This window comes from Chenopodium quinoa, unplaced genomic scaffold (genome assembly GCF_001683475.1).
Source record: "Chenopodium quinoa cultivar QQ74 unplaced genomic scaffold, ASM168347v1, whole genome shotgun sequence".
NCBI classification, from domain to species: Eukaryota; Viridiplantae; Streptophyta; class Magnoliopsida; order Caryophyllales; family Amaranthaceae; genus Chenopodium; species Chenopodium quinoa.
Window position 1 is genome coordinate 3,000,822 of NW_018742733.1, and position 22,546 is coordinate 3,023,367.

General features: G+C 37.1%; 1 pseudogene; it reads right to left on the reverse strand.

Moving 5' to 3' along the window:
- Positions 1-293: 293 nt before the first annotated feature.
- LOC110723581 lies at positions 294-21,197 on the reverse strand (annotated as a pseudogene).
- Positions 21,198-22,546: the final 1,349 nt, after the last annotated feature.

Here is a 22,546-nt window from a genome sequence, read left to right on the forward strand (position 1 = left end):
TCCTAATCTGCGACAAATATTATCCTAAATATAATATCTATCAGTTATTATACCTCCATCACATCTATACTAATACCAGAAAGTATCACATGTTTTTTTTAACCCTAACTCTGAATGATTATGATTTTTTTTATCCCAAATTTTTAAAAAGCTTTCAAGTATTTATCATGCAATTCCTTGACACATCATAACTTTAATATTTCCTCATCAAACAAACAGTTAAGAAAAGTAACAACCAAGGTTATTGCCTGGAATAATATACACTAGTTAATTACTTCGTATTAAAATTTAAGTGATTTTCTTATATAAGGGAAAGTTATTCCATAGATTAAAACCCTAGAAACTTCTTCTAAGAATGAAAACATAACACACTGCACATACTAAATTCATTCCTCCTATACAACATAGGGAATGATAAATAAAAAAATAAAAAGGCTAATAACTATGTTTAGATTTTTTTGGCCTGGATTACAATAGGACTTCTTACAACATGTTTAGCGTTAGACCAAACCAAACTTCCAAATATATGATCTTTAGGAAGACGGTTAGGATCAGCCGTGAACGTAAGTTTAAACTTCAGCTCTTGATTCTTTGTAGAGAACACCAAAGTATTAGGCTCCACGACGATTGACACCCCAGGTGGTGCTTCGATTTTTGAAGTGTAGGTACTTGGTTGTCCAACATTTTTCAACTTCCGAGTAGCAATTGCATTGCCGGAAAAATCCGGAATAGTTATGGAAAGATAATTGAAATCCAAGATATTTAAGGAGGGTGGACATTTATAAGACGGGTCGTTGGTATACACCTTCATGGTTGTACTCTTCTGATTAGTACTTGAACAAATGTAGTTAAGATAATCATTTAGGGTCAAGTCATAGACCAAGCCAGGATCCATTGGTTTGTTGGGTGTTACGTGACCCGACCCGTATGCAAATGGTGTTGCCTCACTTACCAAGTCTTCATCACGTATTGGCATCCCTCTGTTGTCTAGGGGGCTTGCTGTATTGTTAATAATTACGAATTAATTACATTAAATACTGATCAAAGTTAGGGTTTAAATTAAACGTACATGATCCTATACGTATAAATTTTTTATTTGTCTAAAATGCATGTACTCTATTGGACGCAATCTTCCCACTTTTAGGTATAAACAAACTAAACGTACCACATTTTAGTCCCAATTTAGTTTATCAGAAGTTTTTCAGTGCGGCAAGCCACATGGTGCGGCACGGTTACTTGTATTTTAGGGTTACTTGTATTTTGGAGTTACTTGTATGGGTTATTTGTAGAGTGTTACTTGTATTATGAGGTTACTTGTATGGATTACTTGTATCGTGGGGTTACTTGTATGTGTTACTTATATTCTGAGTAACTCCAGACCAAAATCCCATACCAAACCGGTAACACCCTACAAGTGACCCCTGATCAAAACCAATAACAACCATATAAGTAACCCTAGAATACAAGTAACACCTGACAAAACCAATAACACCCTACAAGTAACCCCGGCCATAACCAGTAACACCCATACAAGTAACCCCAGAATACAAGTAACACCTACAAGTAACCCCTGACAAAACCAGTAACACTCTATAAGTAACCCCGACCAAAATAAGTAACACCCATACAAGTAACCCCAAAATATGAGTAACACCTACTAACCCCTGACAAAACCAATAACACCCTATAAGTAACCCCGACCAAAACCAGTAACACTCATACAAGTAACCCCAGAATACAAGTAACACCTACAAGTAACCCCATAGTTTATATATATATATATTTCTAATTAAAAGTGATAACATCCACAATTACCTTAGTATCTTGCAATCCAATTGAGTACATACTACCCTTTCACCCCCCTCAAATAATTTACTACATCCGTTTTTTATTATTTGTAATAAAGGGTATTATTTGTGATATAAAATATTTCTTTTGTTGCAAATAATAAGAAATAAAGCTATGTATTCAAGAGTTATCTTATAAAAATATACTTGAATGTTGTTATAGATTGAGCTTACTAAATAGGGCTAGAGGAAGTACCAGTAGTCATGATTGCGGATTTAATAGCTGCAATACTCCAATCTGGGTTTAGCTTTTTGACAAGAGTTGCTACGCCGGAGACATGAGGAGTTGACATTGATGTTCCATATATAATGACAAATGGCATTTTTGCAATAGTTGGTGGATAAGCAGCGAGAATGTCAAGCCCCGGAGCTGTAACATCAGGCTGTGTGTGGACATGGACAATGTCATGCATAGATACATGAGAATATCAAATGACAAAAATAGTTATTACGGAGTATTATACAGTGGTAAAATTATATTTTTGTCGTTTTAAATTAGATGATATATTTTGACTTTTGACATTATTCAGAAATAATTCTACTTTGATTAAATTTTTTGATTTATATAAGAAGAAAAAAAAAACAGAGTCAAGTGAAATTGCTTGTTGGAATCCTCTTCATGTGTATATTCAAAACTACTTAAAGTCCCGTGCAATGCACGGATTTTAATAAAATTATTTAACAAACTATAACATTAACTTAACAATTATATATAAATAAAGAATTACATTTATAAACGTAAAAAACAATAGCTATATTAACATTTTTTTGACAATGATGCATGTAAATTTCTAAGGCTATTGATGTGCTAGACTTTATAAATATGAAAAAAAAAATAGGGTCTATTGATTATTTAGAACCCATGCTATATACTTACCCTATCATGTCCTTATTTTGTTGACGCAGTTTGACATACAGATTGGTTTACACAAGTTTAGTTAACTTTAACTTTAGTTTTCTATATGTAAAAATCAAATTCTTAAAAATGAGTGAGTCATAGGTTTTTATTATGATATATACGTAAGGTGAGGAAAATAATGAAACATCAAATACTCTTATAGAAAAATATTAGCATGAGATTAATATAGAAGTAAAGCTTTCCCAAATTATAATATTAGAATGAGATTATTATATAAATATTAGCATGAGAATATTGTAGAAATATTGGAGAAAATTACAAAAATTACTTAATATAAAAAATATAGACATATAAGAATATTTCATTAGGTGAATATTATAGGCTATAAATAATTTTCATGAAGAATTGACAAAATAAAATAAAAAACACAAAAAAAAAAAGGAAAGAAAAAAATGGAGGGAAAATTTTTAACCAGTGAATGACATGTGTCATCACTGGTTTCGCTTTTAGTATTAAGTTATTGATTATTGATTCTTTTTGACAATGATGCATGTAAATTTCTAAGGCTATTGATGTGTTAGACTTTATAAATATGAAAAAAAATAGGGTTTATTGATTATTTGGAACCCATGCTATATACATACCCTATCCTGTCCTTATTTTGTTGACGCAGTTTGACATACAGATTGGTTTACACAAGTTTAGTTAAATTTAACTTTAGTTTTCTATATGTAAAAATCAAATTCTTAAAAATGAGTGAGTCATAGGTTTTTATTATGATATATAAGTAAGGTGAGGAAAATAATGAAACATCAAATACTCTTATAAAAAAATATTAGCATGAGATTAATATAGAAGTAAAGCTTTCCCAAATTATAATATAAGAATGAGATTATTATAGAAATATTAGCATGAGAATATTGTAGAAATCTTGGAGAAAATTACAAAAATTACTTAATATAAAAAATATAGACATATAAGAATATTTCATTAGGTGAATATTATAGGCTATAAATAATTTTCATGAAGAATTGACAAAATAAAATAAAAAACACACAAAAAAAAGGAAAGAAAAAATAGAGGGAAAATTTTTAACCAGTGAATGACATGTGTCATCACTAGTTTCGCTTTTAGTATTAAGTTATTGATTCTTTTTGACAATGATGCATGTAAATTTCTAAGGCTATTGATGTGTTAGACTTTATAAATATGGATAAAAAATAGGGTCTATTGATTATTTAGAACCCATGCTATATACATACCCTATCCTGTCCTTATTTTGTTGACACAGTTTGACATACAGATTGGTTTACACAAGTTTAGTTAACTTTAACTTTAGTTTTCTATATGTAAAAATCAAATTCTTAAAAATGAGTGAGTCATAGGTTTTTATTATGATATATAAGTAAGGTGAGGAAAATAATGAAACATCAAATATTCTTATAAAAAAATATTAGCATGAGATTAATATAAAAGTAAAGCTTTCCCAAATTATAATATTAGAATGAGATTATTATAGATATATTAGCATGAGAATATTGTAGAAATATTGGAGAAAATTACAAAAATTACTTAATATAAAAAAATATAGACATATAAGAATATTTCATTAGGTGAATATTATAGGCTATAAATAATTTTCATGAAGAATTGACAAAATAAAATAAAAAACACAAAAAAAAAAGGAAAGAAAAAATAGAGGGAAAATTTTTAACCAGTGAATGACATGTGTCATCACTGGTTTCGCTTTTAGTATTAAGTTATTGATTTCAACTTTTTAAAATTTTGTACTTATTGAAAATTAGAGTTATTTATGGTTGAATTTTGCATTGATAATTGTGATTAAAAAAAATGTATCGTCTACTTTGAAATTGAGGAACGAAATATATGATAAGTATGAGATAACAAGGATTATGAAGATTATAAATGTAGTGATGAACCTTTAAAATGCCTTTGGTAATGTTACTTGGACCCCTAGCCGAGAATGAAGCCATGACGGGAGATGGCTTTACTCCAATTATTGTTGTTCCTTCACTCATTGACGCTGTTGGAGACCTGTCACGTATTTACATTAGGGCAATTAATTTTTTTAGAGCAATCAAAAATCAAATCTTGTTAAATTAGATATGATCTTGACTTTAATTACTAAGGATATGCTATTATGTTAAGTTTCCACTTTATAAAAATAAGGAAAATGTTATACATCTCCCTTAGAACTACATATTAGGTATATCTTAACGTGATATACATACCTATATTTCAATAAATTTGCACATTTTTTGGTAGATATACCTAATATCATTAGTAAATCAGGACTCTATCCTTAGCTTAATGTAATCAAATAAATCAAATAAAAGCATAAATACACTTGCCTAGTAGAATTGATATAAGAAAGAAGAGTTACTCCATCATTATAGCTAATGGTCACGGTGGCGATTGAATGAGGTTGGCTAGCTCCAAATCCCTTGCCCTTATCATTTACTAGGACAAGTCCAACAGCTCCTGCTTTTTTAGCTTCCACGCTTCTTAAACTGTCCATATTTCCGGCTTCATTGTATGAATTTTGACATACTACGATCTTTCCCTTCACCTTCGCTGCATCTAGGGCTCCAACATGACATGCCGTACTAAAGATAAATACAGTATATAAGGATGATGACAATTAATATCAATGCTTGTGTTTAATTTTGGTTGCTTATTTACCAAACTCAAATTACGCTTTTTATGTAACTCACGCATCTTTGATATTAGCGATAGCACTGCGAGCCTCTGCACCACTGATCAATGGATAGAGTTTATTAGGGTCATTTGTCTTAAAATCCATAAAGCGTACTCCCTGTAATCGTTCAAAACGTACATTAGTTGCTATAATAATCACTAGATTTGTATGCATGCGATGTCTGCATTAGATTTTTAAATGTATGAACACCAACCACTTTATTAAATTTTTATATGCACGCAACGCATGCGTTTAGATTCTGAAATAATATGCATTTGCTCAACTAAAAATTATTTCCTCCATTTTTTAGTTGACACATTTCTATTATCACGCTTGTCAACGCATGTGATAAATGATTAATATCTCTAATTATTAACATTGTAAAATTATAAAAATTGGTTATTAATAAAATATACATTGAAACAATTCAAATAAGATTACACATTAATATAATTTATTGTATCTATAAACACAAAAGCGAGTCAAAGCGCATTAGAGCCGGGTTGGTTTATTGGTTATATTTATGTTAAGTTTATCTTATTAGGAGTTTTAGGCTAATTAGGTTTCCTAATGTGATTAACATCAATACGAAGGGCAAGCCATTTTCTCCATATTTTCTTGAGTTTAATATGGTATCAGAGCCTCTCTAATAGTATAAAATTCAAGGAGGAAATTTTGTGAAAAACTACCTATTATAATCCAGAATTTGCGGGAAACTACCTATTAAAAAAAATGTTGTAATTGACTACCTAATTTTTTTAAAATGTTGTAATTTACTACCTTTATGCCAGATTATGAATGAGTTTGACCAAAATTCTCCGGCGTTGACTTGGTCACGTGACACTTGGTGAAAGAAAAGGGTCATTAAGTGTCACGTGATGATCACGTGACCAAGTCAACATCGGAGAACTTTGGTCAAACTCCTTCATAATCCGGCGTAAAGTAGTAAATTACAACATTTTTCGAAAATTAGGTAGTCAATTACAACATTTTTTTTAATAGCTAGTTTCTCGCAAATTCTGAACTATAATAGGTAGTTTTTCACAAAATTTCCAAAATTCAAATGATGTTAACTAAAAAAAACAGAGGAAGTATTTGTTACCATACGTGGAAAAAACAAATGAATAAGTTAACGAACCTTGATCTTCTGATTGTTACCGAGTTTGACATAAGCCGAAAACTCTCTATCCATAGTACTAGCAGCAACAGTCAACAACCAAGGGGCTACATTTTGAACAGACCCAGATATAGGTCCATTATTTCCAGCACTAGCAACCGTGATGATTCCTTTCTTCATAGCATGGAAAGCACCAACAGCAATCGCATTGCTAGCTAAATAATTATCATCATTATCCTGACTCATCGATACATTAATGACATCTACATCGTCGTCAATGGCTGATTCAAAAGCAGCTAGTAAATCCATTGAGTTGCCTTGGAATGGAAACGTTTCAGTAGCATGCCAAGCGTTTTTATACGCAACCACGCGTGCCCTTGGTGCCATGCCTTTCGCGGTACCATTTGCGAATCCGTTGCAGCTTGCTCCAGGGACAATATTACCTCCGGCTGTAGATAGAGTGTGTGTGCCATGACCTTCGTTGTGATCTCGAGGACTCAATGTGTCATTGAAGATATAGTTATTTAACTTGCCTTGTTCCATAATTCCTTAGTAAAAATATCTTGCTCCTATAAGCTTCCTATAATTAATTACCCATTAGTTAGCTTTATCTCTAAATAATAATATATTTCCTTTTGTTCCATGAAATTTTTATTAACCAATTAATTACGGAGTAATTATTAATAATGATAAATAAGTTCAAGTTCAGTTTAGTTCAGACTGTTTCAGTTTAGTTCATCACAAATCTGCTTAAAAAAATAGTCTTATACATTGACAAGCTGAAACCTAACTTGTAAACATTATTATTTCGAAGCAGCAAAAGTATTATTTTATTAACGGACTAGAAATAGTATATTGTCAACCTGTTGCACTTGAATGTTGGATCATTTTCATTTGCACAAACCCCTTTGAATTTTTTCGGAACAAGGCCAAAGCCTTGATCTGAAAAGCTCTGGCTCTCTGGCCACGCACCTGTCACATATTATTAAGTATAATTATTTTGGGATAATCGAAATGTTGTTTTTATTTTTGAAAGACTGGAAATAGGTGACATTATTCATGATATTTTCTCTATTACATGTTTGTAAATATATAGTGAATTATACCCCGTAGTAAAGGTGTAATGTTGGGAACTTTAATTTCAAATACTAACCAAACGGAATAAATGGGTTTTACTGTCCTAGTAATTATTAAACATGGGTATCAATAGTTATTCCGATCCGTACAATTAATTTTATTATTTCCTAATACTAGTATAATGTAAGTTGCTAATTATAGAATGACCTTATATTAGTTAAATTTAAGCTCCCAAATATTTAAATAAAGAAATATGCATGTAAGAGAAGTAAAACTTGTACTTGCCGGAATCCAAGTTTGCTACAATCATGCCATCTCCGAAGCTTGCTTTCACCCAAATGGACTCATCAGTTTTGTAGTTGTTACGTTGATTTGGAAATCCTAAGAAATCCACTGATCGAGTTGTTAACAACTTTAGTGGCATGCTTTCCATTATTGATGCAACACTAGGGTGCTCTGCAATAAAACGATAAGATAAGTAATAGAATATACGATAGATATTCTAGTTATTCTGTTATAGTAGGAGATATATTTTGTGAATATTTGTAAATATCTTTTGAGATTCCTAACGTGATTAGGACTCACGATTGTAACCCTATATATATTGATTAATGGAAAATACTCCAATCGGAGGAGTTTACAGTATCTAACATGGTATCACAACAGGTAAGTTAGAGAGATGTTAGAGAGAGAGGGTCAGAGTCAGAGTGGTAAAACAAAGAGTGTAAACCCCTTCGAACCGCCAGATAAACCGCCGGACAGCCGTCAACAGCAGCTCACCCCCGACATTGCCGCCGCTAACAAGAAAACCTTCCTTCAGTCCCTTAACCAACCTCCTAGTGTTCCGATCCCCTCCGCTTTCCTGTCTTCTTTTTCCTCACCCCTTCCTTCAAACCTTTTTGACCCTACTAGCCATATCCATCTCCCTCTTTTAGAATCGGATTTATCCCCAATTATGTCCCCTTGGATTAACTCCATTTAAAGCAATTGGGAAATCTTTCTCTTTTCATTTTCTCTTTCAGGCCCTTTCCAAGGCTTGGAACCTTAAATCAGATCAGAAATTCATCACCTTAGGCAAAGGGTTTTGTAACTTGCAATGCCACTCTAGTGAAGAACAATCATCGATCTTGAGTAAGGGTCCTTGGTTCATTGGTCAAACTCTAATTCACGTGCAGCCTTGGTCGCCGGGGTTTAAACCTTCTCAGGCGAAATTAAGTGCTTTTCCAGTGTGGATCTCTCTCCTGGAACTCCCCATGGAATTTCACTCTGTTTCAATTATGGAAAGAGTGGGTAAAGCAATTGGGAAACTAGTTAAAATTAATCTAGCTTTGTTAAGATCGAATAGAATGCAAGATGCTCGGATTCTAGTAATTGTCGATGAGGATGTGCCTAAAAGAGAAGGTCTCTGGATTGGAAATTATTTCCAAAGAATCACATATCTGGATGCTCCCCCTCTATGTTCGTACTGTGGTGCTTCTGACCATAGGAAACAGAGTTGTCCCAAGCTATCTCCGGTGATTAGCTCCTCTGCTCCCAAAGAGGTTGTCCAAGTTGCGTCGGAAGATTCAGAGATGGAAATTGATTCAATTCAGGAACAGAGGGAGTGGATTTCTGTTTCAAGGAAAAAATCAAAAAAGCGCAAAATTTCTAATTCAGGAAAGAAATCCCAAGGTCTGGAGAAATCTAGAAATTTGAATTTCAAAGACGCCCAGCCCAATCTTAAAAAGCCCAACCAGCAAACATTCAAACCCATCCCAAAACCCAGCTCTAAAACACAATCTCAACCGCCCGTTGTGCTTCGTGCTACCCCCACCGTTAATCACATTTCTACCCCACCAAAACATCCGAACCCTAATGCGCCGTATCTGGGGCACACAGCCGTTGGATCTTTATCCAATTCTCTCTCATCTCAACCGTTGGAGCACCTTTCTCAGATCCAAGCCGTTGACATTCCTCTTCCAGAATCTAACAAACATCCTAATCCTTCTTCTCTAGTCCCCCCTTCTGCTTCTCTATATCTGGTCCCCCCTATTAACAAAACCCTAAACTCAAAAATCTCTCTGTCTCAACCAAGCTCTTCCACTGTGAAAAAAAATGGTGTCATCGAACGGATCAGATCAGTTCAGCGATGGTTACTGCCCCTTCCAGTTCGGCAGCGAATCATCGGAGGAGGAGGTCGGCTCAATGTCGTATCACCTCCGACTTCGCTTAAACAATCAGCTCAGAAGGTCAACTCAACCCAACCCCCGCTACATTTTACCTTTTCATCCTCTGCCCCTGGACCTACCCCTACCAGTTCTAATGGAACCTCCGATCCAAGCTCCGGACGACTATGTGTGCGTAGACCCTCCCATCCCTCATTACCCGGAATGGGAAGTCAATCAGATGAACTTTTTCCTAAAAACCCCTTCCAAGTGGATAGCCATCCCTCGCAAAGCCATCAGTCAGTACCTCCTCGAGCCCCAGATGGTCGATGCACCATATCAAGAACTGATGATGGCAACCAGACCAGAAGGCGTAATGTATCCTACTCACCTCCTAGATCTCAAAGTCCTAAGACAAATCTGTCCCGTTTTGGAGGCCTTTATGCGTTGGTGGCTAAAACTGGCGCAGATCCAGAACCTCCCCTGGGTTTTTCACCCTCAGTTGGCTTTCTAGCCGATCCTACGCCGATCCTACGCCGATCCTCCCTCAATCGAGGAAAACCTTCACATTGACCTCAAAGTGGAGCAAAATTACCCTGGGAAGCGCAACCAATGCAGTCCTAATCCTTCAAACCCAAATGGAATTCCGCCAACTCCATATCAAAGCTAACTGCACAAAGGATGTGGAATCCAAAGATCTATTGATGGTAGCGCAGTTCAAACCAAGCAACGACCACCTCTACAGCTCCAACAACGGCAAATACTTCTTTCTCGGCAGGGAAACCAGCCAAAGAATCAGGAAGGAGTTCCTTCAGGACGGTGTGATACCTGAACCCATGATTATAGTAGCCTGGAATACGAGGGGTATAGCAAGGGGAGCCCACACCCAACACATAATCAAGGACCTACCCTTTGATAGCTACTACCTTGCTGAGCCGGAGGGCGCGTCGGGTGGCATCCTGTTGCTGTGGAACTCTGCTAACATGGACTTCACCTCTGTTAGCAGGGACTGTCATGTGGTCCATGGCGTGGTGAAGGTACAAAATTCTTCCTTCTTTATTTCAGCTATCTATGCTAGTACTAAATTTAAATCTAGATGTGATTCTTGGTCTGACTTGATGCGTTTGAGTGATAATATGGTCCTACCCTGGGTATTTATAGGTGACTTCACTGAAGTTACAAGTCAGTTTGAAAAATTAGGGGGTAAACCCATTAAAATAAATAAAGTAAATAAATTCTTAGACTGCATGAATTACTGTGGATTGGTTGACACTGGGTTTTCTGGAAACAAGTTCACTTGGTCAAACAAAAGAAAGAGAAGGCCGATTTTGCAAAGATTGGATAGGGCTTGGATAAGCACCTCTTGGATCCAACTCTACCAGGCTTTGCCCCTTTTGTTCATACATCTTGGATTGCCTTACAGGGTAATCTCACTTCAAAACTTCTGTACATCACCCCCAAAATCCAATCTTGGGTCAATGATAATGTTCCTAATCAAAAAAAGACTATTACTAGACTCCTAAGAAGACTTGAGGGAACTCAGAGGGCTATAGAGAGTGAGCCTAATAACTCCTACCTTCATGATCTTGAACAAGATCTAACTTCAAACCTGGCCATTTTCTATAAACAGGAGGAGGCTTTTTGGGCTATTAGATCAAGAGTGACTTGGTTAGCTGAGGGGGATAGAAATACTGGGTTTTTCCATAAATCTGTGCTCATTATAAGGAGAAGGAATAGAATTTAGAATCTCAAGTCCCCTGTTGGTGAGGATATCCCTGATCACCTCCTCACCAATCATATCTCCTCATATTTCTCTTCTCTTTTCTCTTCCCAGGACACCTCCCTCCCTGAAGAGATCTTTCCCAATCCTTCTATCTCTGTCTCTCACCAGCCTTCTCTAGGGGAGGTCCATTCTGTTGTTTTCTCTATGGGCAAGTTCAAAGCCCCTAGCCTTGATGGCTATCACCCCTTCTTTTTTCAAAATCACTGGGACACTCTTTGGTCTGACCTTCTCCAGTTCTGTCAGGATTGCTTCTCTTCAAAGGCCATCCCTGCTGAGGCTAATAAGACTATCATATCTTTGATTCCAAAAGTGAAAGATCCTGAATCCATTAAGCAGTTTAGACCCATCAGTTTGTGTAACACTTCATATAAGATAGTCTCTAAAATCCTTGTTCAGAGGATTAGACCTTATCTTAATAATATCATCTCCCCTAACCAAAGCAGCTTCCTTCCTGGCAGGGGTTGTGAAAATAATTACATTGTGGCCTCTGAGATCCTTCATTCTATGAGGAAGAAATCTGGTAGGAAAGCCTGGTTTTGCCTCAAAATTGACCTAGAGAAAGCTTATGACAGACTTGAATGGCCCTTTGTTAGATTCTTCCTTCATAGGACTGGTTTTGACTTTGATTCCATATCCCTCATCATGGACTGTATCTCTAACCCTTCTTTTCAGGTTATGGTTAATGGCTCTCCCTCCTCCCCTTTCCCTGCTTCTAGAGGTATCAGACAGGGAGACCCTTTGTCCCCCTACATATTCATCATTTGTATGAATTATCTTTCCCACCTCATTGAATCTGCTTGCTCTGAGGGAAATTGGACTCCTTTCAGGTTCAGAAATAACAGTACTCCCATCTCCCACCTCCTGTTTGCTGATGATCTTCTCCTATTTGGAGAAGCATCCCCTGGTAACTTCCTTGCTCTTCAGGACACCCTTGATATGTTTTGGGCCATGTCAGGCCAATGCATGAATAGTAGCAAGAGCAAACTCTATTTTTCAAAGAATGCCTCCCCTTTCTCTGTTGACCTGTTCAGCTCTAGTTTAGGTGTCCCTGTTAGTCAGGAACTGGGTATATATTTAGGCTTTCCCCTCACTGATAAAAGACCCACTAAAGCCCAATTAAACCACATCATTATAAAATTAGAATAAACTTAGTAGCTGGAAAGCTAAGCACCTTTCTAAGGCTGGTAGAGCCATATTAATTAAGTCAACCCTCTCCTCCATCCCTACTTATTCCATGCAGACTATCTGCTTGCCTAAGACCATAACAAACCAAATTGACCAGGCGTGCTCTCATTTCTTCTGGGGGACCACCCCTGAAACCAAGAAAATTCCTCTCATTGCATGGGACAAACTCTGCTGTTCTAGACAAAGGGGAGGGGGGTATAAATTTCGGACTCACTTCTCTCCAAAATAGAGTATCAATGGCTAAGTTGTGTTGGAAACTACAGAATTCAAACAACCTCTTTGCCACTATTGTTAGGGAAAAGTATTGTAGTAGATCTTTGGTCACTCCTTTCCATAAAGGTTCTCACATTTGGCAGGATGCTGGGAAAGGATGGGATGTTCTCATTCACTTCACTCGGTGGGGGGTAGGTAAAGGGGATAGCTGTAACTTTTGGGAGGATAACTGGACTGGGTTAGGACCTATTAGAGCTTCTTTCTATGGCCCCTTACCTAGGAATGAGCTTGAAAGAACTGTCTCTTCTTATTTCCAAAATGGTAAACTTAAAGATGATATTCTTAATTCTTTCCCTATGATCCCTCCAAACTTTGCTACCTATCTTTCCTCTATTGTCATTCCTTGTCATGGCGAGGACTTTATTTTCTCTTCCCTTGGGAGAGGAGGCTTCTTTGACAGTTCAATGTCTTACAACTACCTCTGGGACTCTACTCACAAGGCTCAAGCATCAAAGTCCTTCAACCATACATTCTGGGATTTAAATATCCCCCCCCCTTGCGAAGTTTTTCCTGTGGTTATGTCTTTGGGATAGGCTGCCCACTGCTGCCCATCTCAACTATAGACACATAATACCCTTAGGTTCCTGTCCTTTCTGTCCCTCCATCAGTGAAACTTGCTTGCATATCCTTAGACACTGTAATAGAGCTAGGGAGATCTGGAACATTATCAACCCTCCGAGTCTTGGCCTTCATCTGACTTCATCTGAGTGGTGGGAGGAAAAACTAAAAAGTAATTTCACCCACCCCCTCTTCAACCTCCCCTGGAATGAATGCTTTGTTGTCCTAACATGGAGACTTTGGCTAAGAAGGAATGATTGGGTTTTCAACAAAAAGGCAACTCCTCCTGATAAATGGGTGACTTCTGTCAAACACTTATGTAGTGAACTTATCCTCAAGGGTGCACCTACTCTAACTAAGGCTATCCATGGCAATCTGCCATCTCAGGACAATCTGCAAGATCATAACATTTATGTGGATGCTTCTTTTCTACCAAATTCTTTTGATGCCACCATTGCTTGCATATGTAGAGATAGACTGGGCAAATGGGTCAAGGGCATTGCTGTTCATTGTACTGCTACATCGGCTGTGATGGCTGAAACTTTGGCCATCATTGCTGCTGCAGCCTGGTCTAGTTGGGAAGCTTGGGAGACTACAGTCATATTCTCATATTGCCTTAGAGCTATCTAGGGAATCCTAAAGTCTATTGTGGGTGCTGATGAAATGGAAAACTATTATGCTTTGTGCAGGGACCTGGTGGGAACAGGAGGAAGGGTAAAGCTGCTCAAGACAACCAGGCAAGCAGTAGGGGAAGCAGATTTGGTGGCCAGACAAGCCATGTTGGGTCTACAGCGAACTACCATTAGTTTGTCTAATCAAAGGAGTATTTTGGGACATTTTGTAATTATTCTAAGGCCAGATGTGGCTAATAATATGATCTGTAACAACTCAAATGTCCATTTTGGACCAAAACTTCTTAATCCTGAACGTATTAACTTAGGGGAGGGTGATATTCCCTCAGTTTCAACCACCGTAGTTATGGTGTGTTGTTTTTGTAAGTTGGCTACGACCATTAACTTTGGTATTCTAATCTAATCAGTTTTGTTGCTTACCAAAAAAAAAAAACATGGTATCACAGCTTTAGGTTACGATCTACCTTCCGCAAATTTTTTTTCTGTTTTGTTTATGCCACCATCTTTGTCCTTTTCCACGGCATATTCTTCATTAGTGCACCTGCTATCACTCTTCCACCGAAATTCATTGATTTCTTTGTCAATTAATTACTTTTCCCAATATTTACTCTAGTTTATTTTTGGTGCGTCTAATTTCTCACTGCAAATATGGGCAAAGATGACGAGCATCCATCATCCTCTTCCTCTTCTGATTATCACCCTGCTTTGGGTGTTAATAATATCAAGAATGTCCTTCCTCTTATTCTTGATCGAGATAAAGTTCAATATTCCATTTGGATTGAATTATTTGAGTGTCATGCACACGTGTATAATGTTCTTGATCATATTGACTCTAAAACAAATAAACCGACGGATATATCGGAAGAGATGTGGAAACGACTTGACTTCATTGTCAAGAACTGGATGTATAGCACAATCTCCAAGGATTTGCTTGAAACAGTCATAGAGAAAGGAGCTACGGCTCAATAGATTTGGGACAAACTCAAGGCGATCTTTCAAGGTAATAAAACTGCAAGAGCCGTCTATCTTGAAAATCAGTTCAACGCCTTACATCTCTCAAATTTTCCAGATATTTCTTCATATTGTCGTGAATTGAAGAATTTAAAGGATCAATTGGCCAATGTTGATCAACCGGTGTCGGAGCAAAAATTGGTGATTTGCTTGGTTTCGGGGCTCGTAAATACTGATTTTGACACGGTGGCTGCTATGATTCAACAAACGGATCCTTTACCTCTGTTTGAAACCGCAAGATCTAGGCTCTTGCTTGAGGAATCACGTCGTGCCAACGACAATTCTGCAACACCTTCCTCCTTTGTCGTGCAATCTGGCAGTCCCACACAGCAGGCGGCCGCTTCTTCTTCTCACTAACAGCAAGGGCAGTCACAAGGTCGAGGTGGAGGTTCAGGTGGTCGTGGTCGTGGTCGCGGCCGTGGGCGCGGTAGAGGCCCGCAACAGCAGCAGCAACCCCAGCCACAGTAAGAGGCGCCATAGTGGGGCCAACCTCAATGGGATGGTCCACCGCAGCACACTCACGCCCAGGGGCACCACAATGGGGCCAGGCCCCGTGCCCATACCCACAGCAACAATGGCCTATGCAACGGCCTGGGTATAATGCTCCATCTGCTAGGCCTCCTGCCGCTTATCATGTTGGGCCAAGCCCAACAGCTTACACCTACCAGCAGTTTCAGCAGCCCGGTTATGCTCAAGGCTCCGACCCCAATTCGGGTATGACACCCACGGACCTCGGGAACGTTTTTGCTACGATGGCATTACAGAACTATGACCCGGCTTGGTATATGGATTCCGGTGCAACCTCCCACATGACCAATAATGCTGGTAATCTCTTACCCCTTTTTAATTTAAGCACAAATAATCATATTCAAGTAGGAAACGGTCATCGCATTCCAATTACGGGTTATGGTCATTCTAGCATTGCTAATAAATCCCTTGCCCTTCGTGATGTTTATTTAGCTCCTCAAATTATTAAAAACTTAATTTCTGTTCGTAAATTTACCAATGATAATTCTGTGTCTATAGAATTTGATCCAAGTTGTTTTTCTGTGAAGGATCTACGAACGGGGAGAATTCTAGCCAGGTGTAATAGCATGGGGGACCTCTATCCAGTCACAAACACACCATCCACCTGTCTAGCTACATCACTCACCGCCTTATCTCCAACCACATGGCACAATCGCTTAGGACACCCGGAGCACCCACTTTAAGCTTTCTTAGGAGAAAATTTTTTATTGATTGTAATAAGGAGCACGACTCTAATTTATGCGTAGGTTGTCAATTGGGAAAACATGTTCGTTTGCCTTTTAATAATTCTAATAGTACTACCTTTTCTGCGTTTGATATTATTCATGCTGATTTGTGGACTTCTCCCATTCGTAGTGATAAAGGTCATAAATACTATTTAGTCTTATTAGATAATTACACTCATTATGTGTGGACAATTCCTCTTGTTTACAAGTCTCAAGCTTTTCAAACCTTTCTTAATTTTCGACAATATGTGCTCACTCAATTTGAACGTCCCATTAAATCCTTTCAAAGTGACCATGGTCGCGAATTTGATAATGACCCGTTCAAACTTTTCTGTGTCAAAAATGGATTGGTTTTTCGCTTTTCATGTCCACATACATCATCTCAAAATGGAAAAGCCGAACGCATGATTCGTACGATTAATAATATTAAACGCACTCTCCTATCTCATGCATCTCTCCCACCTCCTTTTTGGAGTCATGCCCTTGAAACGGCCACTTATTTGTTAACCCTTATGCCTATAAAAACACTCAATAAAATTACTCCTGCTCAAGCTTTATTTGGCATAGTTCCATCATATACTCACCTTCGAGTTTTCGGGTGTCTCTGTTTTCCTAACCTCTCTGCTACAGCCAAGCATAAGTTAGCACCCAGTTCCACACCTTGTGTATTTCTTGGGTATCCGTCCGAACATAGGGGTTACAAGTGTTTAGATCTCTCCACCAATAAAATTATAATCTCGTGTCATGTGACCTTTGATGAGCATATTTTTCCATATCGAAACATCACACAATTCTGCACCACAGATTATGATTTTTTGAGCAATAGTGATCCATCCCCTATGTTTCACCTTCAAAATATAATGCACATACCCAATAGGCAGCCTAAACCGCAGCAGACCTGCGGCCCACACCAAAATCCCGCAGCAGACTTGCGGTCTTCTCTGCCTTACACAAGCCCAGCGTGCGCTGGTTTCTCTTCGCCCCAGCCAGACGCACAGCAGGCCCAGCCCAGCGCACACCCAGCACCTGCTGGTCTTTCCTCGGCCCAATCAACTTCACAGCCCAACACACCCATCCAAACCTCTCCTCCTTCACGTACAAGCCCAAACACATATACCCCTCCTCCTCTTCGAGGCCTCACGCCAATTACGCCTACTAGACCACCTCCAAACTCCCCACAGATGCAAACTCGATCCAAGCATGGGATTTTTAAACCCAATCCTAAGTATGGCCTAACCATTTCCACTTCTAGCACCACTATGGCCCATTCTCCTTTACCTAAAAATCACAAACAAGCTCTTACTGACCCTAATTGGAATGCAGCGATGCGTGATGAATATGGTGCTTTAATTGAAACGGGGACATGGGATTTGGTTCCTAGGCCAACGGGGGTGAATATTGTCAATTGCACGTGGTTATTTCGACATAAATTGAATGCTAATGGTGATCTTGAAAGACACAAAGCTCGTCTAGTTTGTGATGGCAGGTCACAGGTTGAAGGTGTTGATTGTGATGAAACTTTTAGCCCGGTTGTTAAACCGGCCACTATTCGCACGGTGTTGAGTTTGGCTTTGGCTCGTAAGTGGTCTATTCACCAACTTGATGTAAAAAATGCCTTTTTACATGGTGATACTAATGAGTGTGTTTACATGCATCAACCCCCCGGGTTTGTTGACAAGCAATTTCCAGGTTATGTTTGCAGACTTCGCAAGGCTCTTTATGGCCTTAAACAAGCTCCACGAGCTTGGTATCAGTGATTTGCTAACTATCTTTTGCAGATGGGGTTTGTCATTGCTAAGAGTGACAATTCTCTATTCATTTTCCGGCATGGGAATGATATGGCATATTTGCTTTTATATGTTGACGATATTGTGTTGGTTACTTCTTCTGATCGGCTTCGTGAGAATGTCATCTCTCACTTACGGAATGGTTTTCCTATGACTGACTTGGGTCCTTTGAATTTTATTCTGGGTATTGCTGTTACCCGTACTCCATCATATTTGTTTCTTTCACAACAAAAATATGCACAGGAAATTGTAGAGCGCGCAGGTATGGCCAATTGTAAACCTGCGGCAACTCTAGTGGATACTCAATCCAAACTCAGTGCAGACTCTGGCCCTCAGTTTCATGATCCAACACTCTATCGCAGTCTTGCAGGTGCTTTGTAGTACCTTACTTTTACTCCCCCTGATATTACTTATGCAGTTCAGCAGGTTTGTCTATTCATGCATGATCCCAGACAGGCTCATTATGATGCTCTGAAACGCATCATACGATATATTCAGGGTACCATTGATCACGGGTTACACTTATATCCTTCATCTCCTACAAACTTGATTACTTATACTGATGCTGATTGGGGCGGGTGCCCGGACACCCGTCGTTCGACCTCAGGATATTGTTGTTTTCTTGGGGACAATCTTATTTCCTGGTCTTCAAAGCGTCAACCTACTCTTTCTAAATCAAGTGCAGAGGCAGAATACAGAGGCGTCGCAAATGTTGTTGCCGAGGCTTGTTGGCTACGTAATCTTCTTTTGGAGTTACATTGTCCACTCCGACAGGCTACTATTTTTTATTGTGATAATGTCAGTGCAATATATTTATCTCATAATCCCGTACAGCACCAACGCACCAAGCACGTCGAAATGGACATTCATTTCGTTCGAGAAAAGGTGGCGTTGGGGCAAGTACGGGTCCTACATGTTCCATCTCGTTATCAGTTTGCAGACATCTTCACAAAAGGCCTACCTCGACAACTATTTTTAGAGTTCAGATCCAGTCTCAGCGTACGCCCTCCTCCCGCTACGACTGCGGGGGTGTGATAGAATATACGATAGATATTCTAGTTATTCTGTTATAGTAGGAGATATATTTTGTGAATATTTGTAAATATCTTTTGAGATTCCTAACATGATTAAGACTCACGATTGTAACCCTATATATATTGATTAATGGAAAATACTCCAATCGGAGGAGTTTACAGTATCTAACATGGTATCAGAGCCAACGTGACATAAAGGTCACGGGTTCGAATCTTATCCACCCCCCACTTTCAAGTGGAATATTAAGCGCTGGGTATGAGGAGGGCCCATGCTGCATCCACACTTCTAGCCCAAATGGGCTCTCGTGTGAGGGGGCGTGATAGAGTATAAAACATATTCTTTGGCCTCAACCATCAGCTTAAACTTTTGGTTGAGATGGTCCTTTAACAATAAGATACAATTAGGGTGAAGTGGACACTATATAAGTTCATAAGATAATACGAGTGCATTATTAGACAAGCTGACAAGATTAGATTAAACAGACATATATCTTTCGAGAGTTTATAAACAACGGGGTGTACCATACACCCATGATTATTTATTCTCATTTTGATTATTGTTTTTCATTTTATCGTCAAATGAAGAGCAAAAACTAACCATAAATTAGTTGGATGTAAGGTACACCACACCTAGGTGTATACAATAAATTCTAATATCTTTATTATATATTTCTATGTCTTACTTGCGAGCTCGTTGGCCTCCTCCTCATGAAGGTTTGCAGCAAAGGCATTGAATATTTTATTATATGAATATACAATCCTTTCTGAAGGGTTGAAATCACTATTCAATTTAAGAATATACATTAAAATAATATTGTGGGAAAATTTAAATAAATGAGGAATAATATTGATGATATACCTTGCCAATACAGAAGAAATCAATTCATGATGTGAGTTCGTAACAGTCTCTGAGCTCGCTGACAAATAAGGTTCCGCATGGTGAGATCCCAAATGGATAACGTAGTGCTGCATTAATGAAAAATATGAAATATGTGTATTTGATTAATGATAACTTATGTTAAATTAAACAACCCTAGAGTACCACCAAAAAAAAAAAAAACCTAGAGTAAGGAAATCTATTTATTCCTTAGTAATATATATATATTGTCAATTTTCCTTATCGTATTTAGTACTTATGTATGTTTTCAATTAAGTGATTTTGAATAAGCGAGTTCAAAGAGATAACATAATCATGTATGAGTGTCCTTGTTCCCATCTTTTGTTATGTATAAAATTTTTACTATCAAGATTTTTCTGTGTAAGTTTATTTGTTTCATTAAAAGATTGCAGTTGGTTAGCTAAACCTAGTGGTTGGAGGCCTCTATTCAACCTGCGAAAAATGTTCAATTCTCGCCCTAGTAAGCGGATCCGTGTTACCATTGCTAGGGCCAACTATTTACCGTAAAAAGATAATCACAATTATCCACTTAATTTTTTTTTTTCATAATAAATATATGTATATAGAGTAATTAATATGTACTGTATTGTAAGTATATGTGACTGTTTAAAATTATATAATTTTATGATAATTTTATTTCCATTTTAAAATTATATAGATTCATATTTTCATTCTATATATGATAATTTTGTTTCCATTTACATTCTCATAAGTCCCACTCATGTGACCTATACCATTTTTTTCAGCAAAAGGTAGCATAAGCCATAACTTGGGAGTTACTAGCTTCATAGTATTTAGAAAATAAATATGTAAGTTTGGATCTTAAATATCCCCTCCAATTCAAAATAGCAACAAAAATAAGAAACGAATAGAGTAAATTAAAAATAGCTTTCGAAAAAATATAGGACGGAGCACATTAAACTAAAGTCTTGCCTTAGGGGCAGCAAAGGTAGGAACTTGCCACAATGACAAAAGAAGAATTGATAGGACGAGTTCATGTAAATGCATTGAAATCTCCATTGTTTGATAGAGTAATAAGCTCTTTTTCCCTTCTACTTTTCTCCTTCCTTTTTGTACTAGATCAAATTTGAGAATGCATGGAATCAATTTGTTGTTTTTTCTTTGAAACTCAAATTTGTTTAGTTCGATGATTAGCAAAAATAATCATTATAATTTTCTTTGCCTTAATTACAAAATGTCTATTAGATGGTTGATTAATTAGCAAATTGTTTATAAATTCTTACAAGTGGGTGATTCTTATACTACAAAGAAATTTTAACCTATTTTTCACTTTCTTTTTCTTTTAATTCAAATATTTCCTAACATAGTTACATACTTAAGTGATATTAAATTAACGTGAATGTTATTTAATGTTATAAATGGGTATAGCTATATATAGAGTTTGCTATTGTATGTCAAATACAATTTGATGATAGATGTCTCTCCTCAATAATCTCTACATTGCATGAGCTAGTTTTATTAGGGAATAACATTAATATAACTAGACAAACTAGTCTTTTGACCCGTTAGATACTTAGATAAACAATTATTTCTCATAAATTACGTTTCTTGAGGTGTGTTTTTTAGAAAATGAAACACCTCAATTATTATTTGTTTTTATTTATTTTTTTTAATGCAAAATGAAACACCTCATTTTGTTACTTAAATTATGCAAGTTATGGAATGAGTAGAGTCTCTAACCGTTAAACGATATTTAATCTATATTTAAGTTAGTTGAAACGTAAAAGAAATAAGTTTTACATGTAATAGATTAACTTTATTGACAATTATAATATAAATATTTTGTAAAAAGAAAAGTATGACATATAGCGCTATTGATTTGCGTGATGGTTTATGATATTATATAGTAAATTTATTAGACTAGGCCCACGCTAAAATAGATGGGTTTGTTATAGGTTGTCATACACCTGTCAAAAATAAATTCCTAACAAAACCAACTAACAATGTAGTAGGGTAAGTAGGGTCGAACCACAGAGAGATGGTTATTCAATCTAACTTCTAAGGTATGGAGAAACTAAACTATGTCACGAAATTGGGATAGAAAAATAGTCTAAATTAAAAGAGGGATAAAATAATTAGTAAAAAGACCTAGGGTTATGGTTCACCATGTTTATAGTTCTTAATCTATCAAATATCAATAACAATTCAATCAATCAATAATCTAGAGCAATTGCCAAGCCTACGGTCGGGTCTTAACGCTCTCAATTCAACATATGTAGTTCGGTCGCTAACATAATCAGAATTGCTAATTGTAGGGAAGCCTCTAAAAGTAAGATCTTTCGATTCAAACTCTTATTAACATGAATTAATCAAACAATTGATCAGGTTGCAAGATTAAGAATAAAACA